The sequence below is a fragment of the Ovis canadensis genome, chromosome 26 (assembly GCF_042477335.2).
Source record: "Ovis canadensis isolate MfBH-ARS-UI-01 breed Bighorn chromosome 26, ARS-UI_OviCan_v2, whole genome shotgun sequence".
Taxonomy (NCBI): domain Eukaryota; kingdom Metazoa; phylum Chordata; class Mammalia; order Artiodactyla; family Bovidae; genus Ovis; species Ovis canadensis.
Window position 1 is genome coordinate 54676521 of NC_091270.1, and position 18130 is coordinate 54694650.

An 18130-nucleotide genomic window follows, 5' to 3' on the forward strand; every position below is an offset into this window, starting at 1 on the left:
CATGATATGTTCCTGTGCTTAGTTGCTCAGTCGTGTGCACAACTTGGCGACCCCATGGACTGTAGCCCGTCAGGTTCCTCTGTCCATGGGATTCTCCAGGCAAGAATACCGGAGTGGGTTGCCATGCCCTCCTCCAGGAGATCTTTCCAACCCAGGGATCGAACCCAGACTCCTGTATTGCAGGCAGATTCTTTACTGTCTGAGTCACCAGGGAAGCCCATGATATGTTCCTATTCTCTGCTATTTCTTTTCTGGAAACGGCCTTAAAAATTCAGGAAGGCTCAAGAGATGTCAAGACAAGGGTGCTAGGTTTACTCAATTTCTCTCTCTTTTGGGGGGCATTATGAGCGCCACAAAGAACAAGGGATGGTAGTGCAGAGAAAAAATATGGGACATTAATTATTCTGATTTTGTGGTGTTGGGCAAACGGGACAGTTCCCTTGGCTACTGGTCTCTACAACTCTGGGGCTAGGAAGTTAGTGAAAGTGTCGGTTATCAGCATCATCATGAAAAGGTTAGAACATCAGTTGGTTCCAGAATTGAGTTGATTCCAATCTCCACTCTTCCACTTACCTTAACTTGCCCAAGTCCTGCTTTCCTCATCTGTGATGTATGGGTAGTAATAGTAATGGGCTTGCTTTGAAGTCTAACTAAGATAATGCTTCTGATGCTCTTAGCATAGTACCCAGTGTGTAGTAAGCCCTCAATAAATTAGGTATTGTTAGTAATAATATTATTATTTATGGAATTAAGTATATTAAAAATTATGGTGAATTTGATGAAGGATGTAAAGGAAGCAATGAAAGATTACAGTTTTGAATTCATCTCCAGTACTGAAGAGAGTACTGAGGGTTATTAACAAGTTGAGATATAGTGAACATTTCTTCTTTAGCAAAATTCATGCTGGCTGATGTCTGGGAAAGACTGAAGGGAATTAGAGTGGGAGGGAAGAGCAGGTCCAACTGTCCACCGAGAGATGATGGTGGCTTTGACTGGACCAGTGGTGCTGATGGAGAGAAGTAGAGTTGTCTCCATTGTGAGCGGGTCCAAGTTGAGTCAGGTTTTGGAGTATAATCATAAGAGGGTTAAAAATAACTTCCATTAACTGGGATCATTTAATGACATTAAAAATATAAAACAATTGAATTTATTATGTGGAGCTTCAGCAAACGGAACCAAGACTGTGGAGTGGAAGTTCTGGAGGTGGCAGCAAAGTCAGGTCACCACGAGGAAGCGTGTGTCAGGAATAGAGACATACACAGCAGAGCTGGCTACTGGATGGGCGATGCATTTCCTATCACCCGAGTGCTTAAAAGAATGAGTGATCGCTATTAGGGGACTCCAGAAGATATTTTTGAGTATGCTTTTAATGTAAAATTCCTATGCCATTTAATTTTATAAATGACTAAAAATTAAGATTGTAGTGTGCAGTCTATAAAGATGTAGTTTTCATTTTAAATTATTCAAGACTCATTTTTCTGGGTCCACATCACAAATAAAGTTTTATCTATAGACAATTTGACAAAAAAAAAAACCAAAATCATTCATGAGTTGCATGCAATTACACATTTAATTTGCTTTGAATTTTTAGACTTTAAAAATTAAAGTCCCAAGAGAATTAGAGAACAAATTTAATTTCCTGTTTTCTTTGTTTCCCATCTTCTTCAGGAAATTGGTGCAAGGGACTCCTAAAGGCAAAAGTCTTCTTAATAATCAGGTATGACTCAGCAGATCAGGCTTAGAGCCAGCCACTGGTAATGTTGTGGAGCCTTTGAAATATAAGACAACCAATGGTAGAGAGGTTCACTAGACTTATGATTAATTTTAAACTAGGTGTTGTATTCAGTCTTCCATATCTTCTTTCTCCTGCCTTGCTATCTTTTTATTTATTTTTCATATCCTTGTCAGGTAGAGCTCACACAGTTTAATTATCTAATAAGCATCATTTTTCCTTTTTCCTTTCATGTGGTGTACAAGTACATTGTCATTGGAACTTTTCTTTCCTAGCAGGCTTTTAAATTGGGAGAATAACTTGGTAACCCTGAAGAGTTTGGGGCAGAAAAAATAGATTTTGTTGCTCTGCCTTACACCAGCATTACTATTTTTACCTTCCAGTACACTGTTAGAGAGTCTTATCTGTTTACTTTTAAAAAAGAAAGAACATTTCCCTTCATGCACAAAATATTCCCATTGCCTAATTTTTTGTATCTTTGCCTAGTTGCATAAGCTGTCTGGCGCATTGTTTCAGAGGCAGTGGTAATGACTAGCAAAGTTAATGCTTTCAGCTAGCTCTAAGGACAAGGAGATCTTCACATTTTTCACCCTACTTTTGACTCTTTGTTTCTTATGCAGTTGGACATTGTATTGCTCTAATTCTTTCAAAATGAAGTGCGAAGTGAGTACAAAATGAAGCAGGGCAAAGGCTAATAAGGGGTTTTGACAGGAGAACACACTGGTCATAGAAACACCCTCTTTCAACAACACAAGAAAAGACTCTACCAATGGATGCCACCAGATGGTCAATACCAAAATCAGATTGATTATATTTTTTGCAGCTGAAGATGGAGAGCTCTATACAGTCAGCAAAAACAAGACCAGGAGTTGACTATGGCTCAGATCATGAACTCCTTATTGCCAAATTCAGACTTAAACTGAAGAAAGTATGGAAAACCACTAGAACATTCAGGGATGACCTAAATCAAATCCCTTACAATTATATAGTGGAAGTGACAAATAAATTCAAAGGATTAGCTCTGATAGAGTGCCTGAAGAACTATGGACAGAAATTTGTGTACAGGAGGCAGTGATCAAGACCATTCCCAAGAAAAAGAAATGCAAAAAGGTGAACTGGTTGTCTGAGGAGGCCTTACAAATAGCTGAGAAAAGAAGAGAAGTGAAAGGCAAAGGAGAAAAGGAAAGATAAACCCATCTGAATACAGTGTTCCAAAGAATAGCAAGGAGAGAAAAGAAAGCCTTCCTAAGTGATCAATGAAAGAAATAGAGGAAAACAATAGAATGGGAAAGACTAGAGATCTCTTCAAGAAAATTAGAGATACCAAGGGAATATTTCATGCAAAGATGGGCACAACAAAGGGAAGAAATGGTATGGACCTAACAGAAGCAGAAGATATTAAGAAGAGGTGGCTAGAATCCATGGAAGAAATGTACAAAAAAGATCTTCACAACCAAGATAATCATGATGATGTGATCACTAATCTAGAGCCAGACATCTTGGAATATGAAGTCAAGTGGGCCTTAGAAAGCATCACTACGAACAAAGCTAGTGGAGGTGATGGAATTCCAGTGGAGCTATTTCAAATCCTGAAAGATGATGCTGTGAAAGTGCTGCACTCAATATGCCAGCAAATTTGGAAAACAGCAATGGCTACAAGACTGGAAAAGGTCAGTTTTCATTCCAACCCCAAAGAAAGGCAATGCCAAAGAATGCTCAAACTACCGCACAACTGCACTCATCTCACACGCTAGCAAAGTAATGCTCAAAATTCTCTAAGTGAGGCTTCAACAGTGTATGAATTGAGAACATCTAGATGTTCAAGCTGGATTTTAAAACGGCAAAGGAACCAGAGACCAAATTGCCAACATCCGCTGGATCATAGAAAAAGCAAGAGAATTCCAGAAAAACATCTACTTTTGCTTTATTGACTGTGACAAAACCTTTGACTGTATGGATCACAACAAACTGGAAAATTCTTCAAGAGATGGAAGTACCAGACCACGTGATCTGCCTCCTGAGAAATCTGTATGCAGGTCAGGAAGCAACAGTTAAAACCAGACATTAAAAAATGGACTGGTTCCAAATTGAGAAACGAGTACATCAAATCTATATATTGTCACCCTGCTTATTTAACTTATACCCAGAATACATCATGTAAAATGCAGGGCTGGATGAAACACAAGTTGGAATCTAGATTGCAAGGAGAAATATTGATGACCTCAGATATGCAGATGACACCACACTTAGGGCAGAAAGCAAAGAGGAATTGAGGAGCCTTTTGATTAAAGTGAAAGTGGAGAGTGAAAAAGCTGGCTTAAAACTCAACATTCAAAAAGTTAAAACCATGGTATCCAGTCCCATCACTTCATGGTAAATAGATGGGGAAACAATAGAAACAATGGGGGACTTTATTGGCTCCAAAATCACTGGAGATGGTGACTGCAGCCATGAAATTAAAAGACGATTGCTCCTTGGAAGAAGAGCTATGACCAACTTAGACAGCAAGTTAAAAAGCAGAGACATTACTTTCTGACAAAGGTCCATCTAGTCAAATCTACGCTTTTTCCAGTAGTCATGTATGGATGTGAGGGCTGGACCATAAAGAAAGCTGAGGGTCAAAAAATTGATGCTTTTGATCTGCGGTTTTGGAGAAGACTCTTAAGAGTCCCTTGGACTGCAAGGAGATCCAACCAGTCCATCCTAAAGGAAATCAGTCCTGAATATTCATTGAAAGGACTGATGCTGAAGCTAAAACTCCAATACTTTGGCCTCCTGATTTGAAGAACTAACTCCTTGGAAAAGACCTGATTGAAGGCGGGAGGAGAAGGGGATGACAGAGGATGAGATGGCTGGATGGCATCACCTACTTGACGGACATGAGTTTGAGCAAGCTCTGGGAGTTTGTGATGGACAGGGAGGCCTGGCGTGCTGCGGTCCATGGGGTCGCAAAGAGTCGGGCACGACTGAGCGACTGAACTGAACCAATGAACAATTAATTCTTAGGTGTTAGGCTTTCATTCATTCATTCACTCACTGAGTGCTCATCAGGACTTAGATTCCATTTTACATGCTGGGGAGATTATGGTGAAGGAAACCCAGGTTCCTCAAGAAGTTTCCGGTTTCTAATCATGAAAGCGATCACTGCAATGCAGAGATTGTAATAATTTTAAGTACTTAATGTGGACAGCGTGATAAGAACATATAAAAGGGAGACAGTAAGTGTATCCAAGGCTCAAGAAATCTTCTTAGTGGAGACTTGGAAAAGGGTGGGGAGCAAATAAGGGATATTGTTTGGGAAATGTAGATACAATCAGCCCAAGCCAAATCAAGCAGAGGGGATAAAATGACCAAGATACGGGGCCAAGGAAAGCCATGGACTGCTGGGGAAAGAAATAGTAGGAGCGTTTGATGTGTTGCTGGTGAGGAAAGGGGAGGGAAGATGAGGCTGTGGAGGGAGGTAAGGGCTAGTTCTGGAAGGGTTGTGCGGCATGCTGAGAGCTTTAATTTTGTTCTCTTGGGCCATGGGGCTTCCCTGCTGACTCAGGTGGTAAGGAATCTGTCTGCAATTTGAGAGACCTGGGTTTGATCCCTGGGTCACAAAGATCCCCTGGAGATGGGAATGGCAACCCACTCCTGTATTCTTGCCCAGGGATAAACTGTGGACAGAGGAGCCTGGCAGGGCACAGTCCATGGTGTGGCAAAGGTCAGACATGACTGAATGACTAATACTTTAACTTTTGGGCCATGAGGGGCTATTGAGGAATTCTGAGCACAGAAGTGATGTTGTCAGCTTTGGAATATTTTGCTGGTAGCACTTTACAGTATGGATCAGAGATAAACCAAAGACATGCCTGTTATCTAGGACACTTTTTCAATGGTCTAAGCAAGTGCTTATGAAATAGGCCAATAGCCAAGGCATTAGAGAGGAGGGGTATAGATTCAGGAAGTATTTAAAGGCAGAAGCCACAAAGCTTGGTGCTATTTGACATGATGGAGGCCATGGAACAGAAACACAATTGTGAATTTTCTTTTTAATTTATTAAACTGTTACAACGTGCCAGCACTTTGCAGTCATGGCCTCATCTAATCACCAAACAAGCTTGATGTGGTAGAGACTATTTTTACTGAACATGGGAGTCTGGCTACCTGCCACTCTGAAGCCAATAAAGAGGCAAGATTGGTGGAAAGGAAAGTTTGCTTTATTCAGGAGACTAGCTCCTGGGGGCAGGTGGAGGGTGGACTCCTGTCCAAAGGCTGACTCCCCCCACTGACAATCAGCGGACAAGGGCGTTTATAGATGGATGGAGGGGGTTCCATGCAGAAACAGCACAGTCAGTTCTAAGAATCATCTTGAAGGTAGTTGTGTGGAGGTCTGATCAGTGTCATCTTGATTGTTTTCGGTACAGTTAGTCTTTAGTTCCAGGGTCAGCTTGTTCCCATTTCTTTGAGGCCAGTTCTCAGAACTGTGGGAGCGCGAGTCACAGCAGTCTAGTCATCATGCAGTTCACGTCCTCCACTTGGTGGGGGGTTTTAATATCTACAACGCAAATAGCACAGGGCTCAGAATATTACTTAAAGCTTTTGAGGAGGAAATAAAAGTCCTTGACTTTGCTCGGTGGCTAAACTATCATTATTTGGTTTTATTTGACTGTTTTTTATTTGACTGGGAATAAGGCTTTTTTTTTTCAGCTTTTTATTTTTTTATTTACTTTACAATACTGTACTGGAAGAAGGTTTTTAATAGAGAGGTTAATCAAACTTGGCAGAGGAACCTGGTTTATGTTCCATTTTGGTTCCAGTTTCCCCAGCTCTTTGAGGGAATGGGGTGATGATCACTGGCTACTTCCTGCTGAAGCGGGTCACAGCCCTGCCTAATTTGGGGAGTGAACGGAGAGTTGAAAACAATCTCAGGTTCTATGCTTAGCATCAATATTTTGTATTATGAAAACATTGCTTCTCTCTTTGATTATTTTATCATAGTACCTGGACATTTGAAAATTAGTGGTCATATTGCAATGAGGATAATAATCAAAATGCATCTTTATATTATTCTTGAATGTATTTTTTCCCTTAATGGTTAAAGCAGTTTATAATGTATGTTTAAGAGGCCACCAACAGGCTGTCTTGGTTAGCCTAAAGTTCAAATTAAACCACTCATAAGCCAGAATGACTTTCACATACCTCAATATGTGAAAATTTCTTCCATCATTTTCCCACTTTATTGGCAAATCTTTCAACAGAAGACACTGATAATCAATACATTTTTCTAATCATGCCAAAGTGGCTCAGTTGCCTGCTCTGAGTCCATTCATGTCCCTTGAATAGAGGTTTTTGTTTATATATTAGCCTAGTTATCCACACGGAAGGAAAAACTAATCAGACATAACAAAGAAGTACAGAGGTATGCTGATGTGGAATTATCTTATAGGCTAAGCATTTTATCACTTACACCCAATTGTCACAAAAACGCTAAAGCCAGTGGATGTGTGCTATGAGTAGTTATACTCTGTGAAAACTTCACTAGACAACTTTTTTTTCCATCCTAAATAATGACATCAAAAAATATGGATAAAAATCAAGGTAATAAGTTTCCATTGGAATTTAACAATTTTTTTTTTGCTCATTTAGTAGTATGATCTGAAATTTATCAAAAACCTGTATTTAATAACTTCTAGAACATTTCTATTAAGGACATGTACCCATACAGTATAACCTAAGAATGTTTAGTATTATAATTTAACAAAGTTTTTCATGTGATTCTCTTTACCAAGTAATCCTAGCTACTTTAGTATTTCTTCTGAGATGCCTCAGGGGCCTTCTAGAATGCTCTAATTTAGCTAGAGAAGAAACTTACAACCTGTTATCAGAAGCAGTGTAGGGACTTTCCTGATGGTCCAGTGGCTAAGACTCTGCACTCCCAATGCAGGCGGCCCCAGGTTCCACTCCTGGTCAGGGAACCAGATCCCACATACTGCAACTAACAGCTCATGTGCTGTGGCTAAAAATCCCACACGTCCCAACTAAAGATCCTACATGCTGCAACTAAGACCTGGAGCATCCGAAGAAATAAATGAAAAACTTAAAAATAAATAGCATTTAAATTTTCCAGGAAAACTGTGCTCTTGAGAGAGAAACCAAATTCCAGTCTTGTACCAGCTTATTATTAATAACAAAATTCATTTATTTAATTAAATTCAATCTAATCTTGATCAATGCTGACAACATACAAAATTCTTTTCTCAAAGTTCCTTTTTGACAAACCTTTTATCACTCTCTGGATCCATATTAATTTAGCCCTTACTTTCCCCATGCATAAACAAACAGCTCTAGGACAAAATTCTTCTCCTTTTCTTCTCCAGTCTTTATACCTTCTCTCACTGACAATATGTACCATACTTGCTTTATACACTGAAATGTTTCCTTTATTATTCTAGTAGCTTTAATTATATATTACAACTTTCCACCTTTAAAAGACCTTAACAAAACCAAGAAACAAGTAGTTGCATTGTTACACCAGCAATTTGTAATTGGCAAACACTCTCCATAACCTCTAAAAACATACATTTTTCTCATAGCACAATTTCTCTTTAATGTACAAGATGCATGTTTAGTGAACTAAACATCTTGTAAAGTCCTACTAATTAACCCAAAGCTGAAGTCTCAGGCAAAGTGGTCTGTGTTTATATTTCAAGGACATGATAAGAGTTAACTTCAAGCTTTCTCTTAGGTATATATTTGTTCTCTCGGGGTCAGAATTCTGAAAACAGTATTTTATCAAGCTAGCTTTCTTCAGCTGAGCCAGCTGGGGGGCTTTAAAAGAGTTTCATTTTAACCCATTTTCTCTGGAGTCTAAAGAAGACTGTCACCACACGTTGTCTTAAAAAATCTTTCCTTTTCTTTATGAATTTTTCTAATGAGTTAAACCTGAATTTCCTATTTTACAAAAGACAACAAAGATACCAATCACATGAATGAAATATATGCTCACGCACCGGAAGACAGAACTGTCACAAATTTGCCAAGAGGATGAGTAATAAGGAGTCCCCAGCAACCACTTCCCAACACAAAGGGTCCGCAGCTTCGGGTGCCCATCATAACCAGCTAGCAGCATACCCAGTGACACTCAGTGCTCACAAACTGTCCTCAGTGGCAGACACACATCTCAGCCAATTGGCAAAATGCCCAAGCAGCGCTCCCTGCTCAAGAGAGATTTACCATGTGCGCGCCAGAGCACTTACTTGGTCTTGGAGCTTCATCAGCTTGTCCAGGTGTCTGCTTCTATTCCACCAGGGAAAAGCATAGTTGGCAGCCAGTGCCGAGCAGGGGAGAAACAGAGGGGGATCCCCGAAGCAAGCGGTTTTGGCAGCTGCTAAGAACATCCCCCCAAACCCCGGCTCTCAAGGCCAGTGAGCCACCTGCCATGGGCTCCTCACAGGCATCCCGGCCAGCCCAGCGCCATGGCCGTGGGCTGCTGAAAGAGGGGAAACCCAGGAGGCAGTATCACGAGAGCACAGGAACCTCACGTTGGGCACCAAAAATCTGAAAGGGGGAGTCCAGCTGCCTCTTGTTTTGAAGCCGATAAAGAAGCAAGGTTGGTGGAAAGGGACGTTTGTTTTATTTCAGAGGCCAGCAACCAGAGGGAGGGGAGCTCCTGTCCAAAGGCCGACTCCTCACGCTGACAATCAGGGGGTTGAGGGGGAGAAGGGGCTACATGCAGAAACAGACAGTCAGCTCTGGGAGTCTTCTCGAAACTGGTCCTGCAGTGGTCTGATTGGATGCTCGCGTGGTACTCATGACCAATACTGATTAGCCAAGCATTTTTTTAATCAGCTTTAATCCCTTTTGCTAATGAAGTGAAGGTAAAGAACCTGATTTAATTAGACAATGCAACTCAACTCTCAGCTTCTTTTGCGGTTACGAGCCAAAGGAAGAAACTTTAACACAGATAGGTCACCATCGCCCAAGACGGATTTGCACGCTATGAGCACGGCACAGGGGCTCTGTTCTCAGAAAGACCCTGTGCTTGGGCTTTTAGGGCTCTGCATTTGAGCTCATGAAGTTCTTAGTAATTTAACCTTGGAGTCTTTGGTTTGGAAGTGGAGTCTGGTGGGTCAGGGAGTATGTACCTAGGGGAGTTGGACCCTAGCCCGTGCGTGGTCCCTCCAGGGTCTTCCCTCCCTGGCTTAGACACTCAGCAGATGGCTCCCAGGCCCCGGGGCCTCTTCCTGGCCTCCAGCTCCATCTCCCCATCCCTGTCTGGTTACTGCAGCCGCCCTCCACCTTGTGTGGTGATTGGGTGGGTCAGCAGGGGAGGCCTGTCTGATTACCTTACCCTCCTCCACCTGTAGATTAGGAGTGCTGGAGTGGAGAAAGTCAAGGTGGAGCATGTGTCCTGGGTTGTGACATCTTGGGATGGGGCAAAGAGGCCACCCCTGAACAAGGGGGCAGCACCATGGCCCATATGGTGAGCAATTCAGTGGTGGCTTCTTGCCCGCATCCTGCAGGCAAGGAGGCTGCAATTTCTTGGTGGTGAGGTGGGGGGAGGTCTCTCATTTACTGCCAGTTGGGATGCTGGATTGTGGGAAGGGGAGACTGTCTTCCCCATTCCCTGCTGGGGCTCCATATTTTTATTTTGTATGGAGCACCCACAAATATTGTAGCTGACTCTGTTTCCATTACCTCTTGCCTTACTTTGTATGTGATAAACGCATAGACTGAACTTTGTTAAATATGAATTCAGCAAAAGTAGAAGTGCCTGTCAACCATGTATAAGCCTACTGCTTTAGAACTTAAAAGATAAGATAGATAAAGCATGAAATGTTAAAATAATGACTTAAAATCTGATTATGATGTGTACATTTTACTTACGGTTAGAAAACTTGAAAAAGAACAATTAGGAAATTAACAAGTTAGAGTCCTATTTTGACATCTGTTATGAAGAGTAATTGTGTGTAATAATTCTTGAATCTTGCCTAGAGATATCAGTATAGGTGAAAGTTATATTAACTATGGGTTGTGAAATGAAAGACATGAAAATTAGATCTTTTTCTCAAAGTCCAAATATGTTAAATTTTATCAAGAAGTACACATGACTTCAGTTAGAAGTTAGAGTATTTGAATTAAAAATAAAATAGACAAAATATTACAGCCAGTCCCCAAAGTATTTAAAGCTTGATAACCAGTGGTCTTGATAATTGGTTCTACAGGCATTTAGTATAGGCTTCTACTAGGGTTTAGCTGTGACAGGAACAATACTCCCTTTGGTAGGCTGACTGGTGTTGTCTGCCTCCAAAATCCCAGAGAAAGTTATTAGATAACATGTAATGTGGTCCATCTAGTCAAGGCTATGGTTTTTCCAGTAGTCATGTATGGATGTGAGAGTTGGACCATAAAGAAAGCTGAGTGCCAAAGAATTGACGCTTTTGAGCTGCAGTGTTGAAGAAGACTCTTAAGAGTCCCTTGGACTGCAAGGAGATCCAACCAGTCCATCCTAAAGGAAATCAGTCCTGAATATTCATTGGAAGGACTGATGTTGAAACTGAAACTCCAATACTTTGGCCACCTGATGCGAAGAGCTGACTCATTGGAAAAGACCCTAATGCTGGGAAAGATTAAAGGCGGGAGGAGAAGGGGATGACAGAGGATGAGATGGTTGGATGACATCACTGATTCAATGGACATGAGTTTGAGTAAACTTGAGGAGCTGGTGATGGACAGGGAGGCCTGGCATGCTGCAGTCCATGGGGTCACAAAGATTCGGACATGACTGAAAAACTGAACTGAATGTGTCAAATTAGCTACTTTAAAAAATTACTATACACATCTTAAACCTCTAGTAACTGGGTTGAGTTTTATTTTTACGACTTCATGTTTGATAAGACTCACTAATCAAGTTGTGTTGACTTTTTTCCCATACAGCTGGAAAAGGCCGGTAAGTCATGCTCCTTGCTCCCCTAGAATCCTTCCTTCCTTTTGGTTCATCAGGCGTGATCATCAGGACCTGTGTTAATGAGATCCCTCTCTGTTTTACTGTCCAGTGAGACACAGACCCATGCACCCATCCTGAAGCTGGGAGCAGCCTCCTGTGCAGCCTGTAGCCCTTGCCCACCAGCCCAACTACCAAGAGATTAGTGCTGCTCCCCCTCCTTCCCAAACTTCCCAAACACCTTTTGAGAAGTCCTGCGTTCAAAACTAGGCTTGATGTCCATCGTACCTCAGATTCTCTTGGGTACAGGCACCTTGGTGGACACAGAACAGGATTTAACCTTGCCCCTTGCACCCTGTGGAATGGTCTGGGCTTTGCCCAGAGGGTTGTAATGAGCTTATCTTCTCTTAAATGCTTCGCTCCTGAAGCAGAAGCCTGCTCAGATATTGCAGAAGTCAGCGCCATGATATCAGACATCATGATGAAGTGTGTATGCAATTCATCCACATCATAGCCGCCCTTGGAGAAGAAGCTGGAATGGGAACAGAGGTGCACGTATGGAGGTATTATATGGCAGCCAACAGGAACGCAGTCACAAGTCAGAGCCAGCCAGTTCCCCCATCTCATGTAAGTGGGAACGTTTCAGTCTCTTCAAGATGTATTCTGATAGGCTGTCTGAAGTTGCTCATGTTTGTCTTAAGGAAAATGCACCCCAAGTTAGAAAAAATATCCTTTGCTACACATAATATTTCGCTATTATATAATTGCATATTTGCATCGATTTTGATATCTTATAATTAAAATTAAGTCAATGTAAGCGATGCTCCAAAGATCTAACCCATAATTTGTTGTGCATAACAAAACCAGACGTGTCAAAAAGATCTCTTAGAAATTCTTTGTTTATAACATGATCTATGCATAAATAGCATGTGGATGCTTATATGTAATTTCTTCAGCAGTCTGAGTATCAAAGTACAGATGAAAATACTGTATGCTAATTTAGAAGGGAAGGAAATAAATTTGCCTTAGAATGTTTTTGTTAGTGTAATTGCTTTCATTACTGTCTGTGGCGGCAGTGATGTTACCATGTTTCCAATCAGAATATGTGTTTTTGCTGCCAGTAACCTCTTTATTATTTTGATACTTAATGTTATTTTGAGGTAAACTTAGGGAAGGAAGGGGCTTCCCTGATAGCTCAGTTGCTAAAGAATCTGCCTGCAATGCAGGAGACCCTGGTTCGATTCCTGGGTCGGGAAGATCTGCTGGAGAAAGGAATGTCAAAGCTGCACCTTCCCACATGTGCAAGTGGGGGTGCTGACGATGCTCTTGTTGCTATGCCAATCTTCCTTCCTCTGTGTCCTTTGTGGATCATGACCCATGACTCCTTCTTTAGTCAGCCCTGGGCTTCCCCAGAGCAGGGATCTTATAAAGAGCCCTTCAGTCTGCACACTTTCTTTTCTTCCCTCCTGAGGGTGGGGCCCAAGGCAATAGGGTTAATGCCATTCTTGATCAGAGTACCTGGTCAGTAGATTCCTTTTCAAGATCCTAAGGACTTGTTCTGCCTCAGCTGGGAAAATTATATAAGAATTTGATCTCAAAGAAGAGCCATTCTGATATATTGAATAGAAAACTCCATTTTTTTTTTTTAAATTAAGGAACGCACTGTTGTTCAGTAGGTTTGTCTTGGCATACTTGGGATCCAGAAATTGAAGCTTCATGTAGTTTCATTTGGGGGGAAAACTCTTTTATCTTCATTATCTTAAATGCTGATCCCAGCTATAATTTCACTGAACAGTCCATGATGATTATCCAAGACCCAGGTTTATGTTGCTAAGTCACTTCAGTTATGTCTGACTCTGTGTGACCCCATAGATGGGAGCCCACCAGGCTCCCCTATCCCTGGGATTCTCTAGGCAAGAACACTGGAGTGGGTTGCCATTTCCTTCTCCGCAGGTTTATGTTAGGAGCAGATAATTTGAAGTTTTAGCTCTTGCAGAGCTCAGTTAAGTATTAGACAAGGGGAGTCTGAGGGAACATTGCTTTTTATTTTTCTCCCAGACTTTGTAAAAACTGGGCAACAATGAGACACACATCATTCTCTGGATGTTAGGTTGCATTCAGAGTATAGAATTTCTAGTAAACCCCAAAAGCAAGAGACTTAGATATTTCTATATCTTAAGTATTTGGGGCCTTCTATTCGATTCTGCACTGCAGAGCTACTTAGCAAATTTCCAATTGGTTATAAAAAAAGGAGATTTATATTAGATTCATGTAGCTGATGTGGGAATGGGTAGAGTTAATCTAAAATCGAACAGCAGAAACCCTCTTATCTTTAGCAAAACACCTTGAGAAGGACTTTTGTATTTATTTATTGGTCTCAGCTTTTTAAAAAACTCCTGTGTTGTGGAAAGTTTCATACATTTACAGAAGTTAAGAGAAATGCTTTGTGTACCCATCCTCCAGCTCCAAAAATTGCTACTCTGGACCATTCATTTATCATTGCCATCCCGAGATTATTTTGAAACAAATGCAAGATTTGTTTCATCCATACCATCTCATCCATCGGTATTCCAATATGTATTTGCAGGGACGTTTCAACTGCAGAAATCTAGCCCCCAGGACTAGATCTACAGTCATGACAGGATTTTTTGAAGTTCTAGAGGCTTTGTATTCATCTTTAAATTGAGGGGAAAATATTGTCTATTGCGAAGGGCATTAGAATTTAATAAATTAATGTGTTTAAATATACTGTGAAAATTTTAAAATGACATAAACTGTAACATCACATCAATGTATAAAATGATCAATGCATATGTTAGAAAAATAATATTTTTAAAATATTTAGTCATTTGGCTGTGCTAGGGCTTCCCTGGTGTCTCAGATGGTAAAGAATCTGCCTGCAGTGTGGAAGGCATCCCTGGGTCAGGAAGGTCCCTTGGAGATGGGAATGGCAACCCACTCCAGTACTCTTGCCTAGGGAATTCCATGGACAGAGGAGCCTGGTGGGCTACAGCCCAAAGCGTTGCAAAGAGTTGGACAGGACTGAGCAGCTAACACACGCACACACTGGTTTGGCTGTGCTAGGTCTTCGATGTTGCACGTGGGCTTTCTGGAGTTGTAGCCAGCAGGGGCTACTCTCTAGCTGCGGTGGGCTGGCTTCTCACTGCGGTGGCTTCTCCGGTTGCGGAGCACAGGCTTTAGGGCACGTGGGCTTCCGGAGCTGTGCTCAGGCTTAGTTGCCGTGTGGCATGTGGATTCTTTCAGGAGCAGGGATTGAACCTGTGTTCCTTACATTGGCAGGTGGGGTCTCCACCACTGGACCACCAGGGAAACCCCAGAATAGTTTGCTGATGCAACTAGTTAAACTAGCACTAACTGGCCTATTAGTACTAAATCTATGTATGTGGTTTAAGAAGATTTCTTGAGCACCAGCAGCTGGCCTGCATGAATGCCTCATGGAGTGTTCCGTCTTAGAGGGACCCTGGAGGACTACTTTGCCTCAGAGAAAAATTTATACTCCTGTTCAAAGGAGGGGTAGAATACCTTCTTCTCTTGCACTATGTTAGGTATACTGATAAGTTTTCATTTTGAGATTAACTGAATGTTTTCTGAAGGGAAAAATGTAGCTTTATTAAAGAACTGAGAAAAAAGTATGATTACATTGTATCAGAAGACAGCATGTAGTTAATTGTTTCCACTGGGTACCACTGGGTACAAATGATTACTTTTTAAAACTTTTATCTACACCATTGATGCAGAAAAATTACAAGTATCGGATATGATGTTTCTTTTTTCTTCAGCGATGTTACAGTATTATGATTGTTTCATTTCATATGGAGTGAAATGTTCTCCCAGAGCAGTTCATATCAATAGTACAATTACATAATCCAATGATAACACATGACAAAAGAAAGAAAAGCTGGTGGATTGAGTGGAACTTTATAAATTCCCAGCACTATAAGGAGATCCTTTAGTGAGTAAGCCAGCAATTGATAAGAAATTTTAAAGGCTCCTGTCTCATAGAACGTATGCTATTTATTTTTATATGTTATTTTATTCTTAATAATAGCAACTTACATAACAGGCTAGTAAAAAAATTTATCTATATTTCAAAAGGACAGAGAAATTTTCACTAATAAACTTCATACCTGTATACTGTGATTTACCCTCTACACAAGTGAAATGACTTTTATTTTGAAGAATGTTGAAGTGAAGTGAAGTGAAGTCGCTCAGTCATGTCTAACTCTTTGCGACCCCATGTACTGTATTGCCTACCAGGCACCTCAGTCCGCGGGATTTTCCAAGCAAGAATACTGGAGTGGGTTGCCATTTTCTTAGGCTTTCTAATTTTTATAATTCAAAATGAGAAATGATAAGGAGAACACAGTCAAAACTGAAAAGAATATAGCAGAGAAAAGTGAGGTACACTGTTTACTTAAATGTGCAATGATAAAAGGTTGTTGTAATAGAGAAGGCCCTGTGACATTGTAGAATCAAAATCATGAGTGGTGTTTTGGCATTGTACACATCATGTTAAACGTAAATTTCTTTTGGGTATTGTCTTACAGCCCAGACAGCATAATTGGTTACAGACATTTCTAAACAGTGTGCTACATGGAACTCGGCTCAAAGTCATGTGGAAGCCTGGATGAGAGGGGAGTTTGGGGGAGAATGGAGACATGTATATGTATGGCTGAGTCCTTTTGCCATCCATAGGAAACTATTACAACATTATCAGTCTGCTATACTCCAACACAAAATAAAAAGTGTTTTTTAAAAAGTGTGTTACTTAGATCTTCACCAGCAAATGCAAGAATGGGTGTTAAAAGGAAAAAACAAAAACCCAGCCTGGATAAAGCATATTTCTATGTGTACAAATGAAGCAGACTTGAATGTTCCAAGGAGACTGGGGAGTGATTCTGAGAGAAGCATGTTTCCCTGTGTGAGATTTGTGGGATTAACCACTTCTCTCCCAATGATGCTAAGAGATTTACTCAAGGTCACTGAGCTAATGCTACTTAGTGACAGATCTATGGCTGAAAGTAGGGCCTCCTGATTCACAACGCGTGTTTTTACTTACCATGCATTACATTTATATACATATATACGTATATATATATATATATATATATATATATATATATGTATATACAATATAATAGCAGGCTGGTGCTAGATGGCAGATGTTTGTGAATGTCTAAATTAAGGTGTTTGGATTCAATCCTGGATCAGTTCAGTTCAGTTCTGTTCAGTTGCTCAGTCGTGTCTGACTCTTTGCGACCCCATGGACTACATAGTCCATGAAATTCTCCAGGCTTGTATACTGGAGTGGGGAGGGTAGCCTATCCCTTCTTCAGGGTATCTTCCCAACTCAGGAATTGAACCAAGGTCTCCTGCATTGCAGGAAGGTTCTTTACCAACTGAGCTATCAGGGAAGCCCCCACACTAGCAAGCTGAAAGCTAATTCATCCTTCATACACCTTCTTGTTTTTTTTTGTTGTTGTTGTTTTTACTGTGGTTTTCACTATACTCCTCTATCCTGGTTTCCATCTTACCTTTCTGAATACACTCTTATTTTTTCTTTCAGCCCTGGCTTCTTAAATTTAGATGTTTGTTTCTCTTCCTGCTCTTCCCTTCATGTGCTCCATTCAGTCCAGTAGTTTTCAATTTCATATGAATTTGGGTGAAAATCAGTTGTGCAAAGTGGGAACTTTTTTTTATAATCATATATCATTTTGCTTTGAACTCACCTTCCTGCTGATGGCTGAGATTGATGAACGGAGTCATCACGGCTTAATCACTTGTATTAGTCTCTTTGGGCTTCCCTAGTGGCTCAGATGGCAAGGAATCTGCCTACAATACAGGAAGTGTTCAGTCGCTGGGTTGGGAAGATCCCTTGGAGGAGGGTATGGCAATCCACTCCAGTATTCTTACCTGGAAAGTCTCATAGACAGAAGAGCCTGGGGGGCGGGGCTACAGTCCGTGGGGTCGCAAAGAGTCAGACACTACTGAGCGACTCACACTACTAGTCTGTTTTGACCTAAAAGTCTCTTTCCCATTTCAAGAGCGCTCCTCGTCATCTCTTCCTCCCTAGATGGCAGCTGGTGCAAGGGGAAGCTCTTGCCAACAGTTTTAACTTTTGCTTCAGGTTCCAAGGATTTGTTAACAAAAGAAACCACTTGTTATACACAAATAAATAATTTCAGTATTTAATAGAGAATTATCTAGCTTACTTTCAATATACAATCATTAAGAGAAAAGAAAGAAACAGTAGAGGAGAGTAACCCACATTTGCTGCTGTTCAGTCGCTCAAGTCGTGTCTGACTCTTTGGACCCAGAGAAGCCAGCACACCAGGCTTCCCTGTCCATCATCAACTCCCAGAGCTTGCTCAAACTCACGTCCATTGAGTTGGTGATGCCATCCAGCCATCTTGTCCTCTGTTGACCCTTCTCCTCCTGCCTTCAATCTT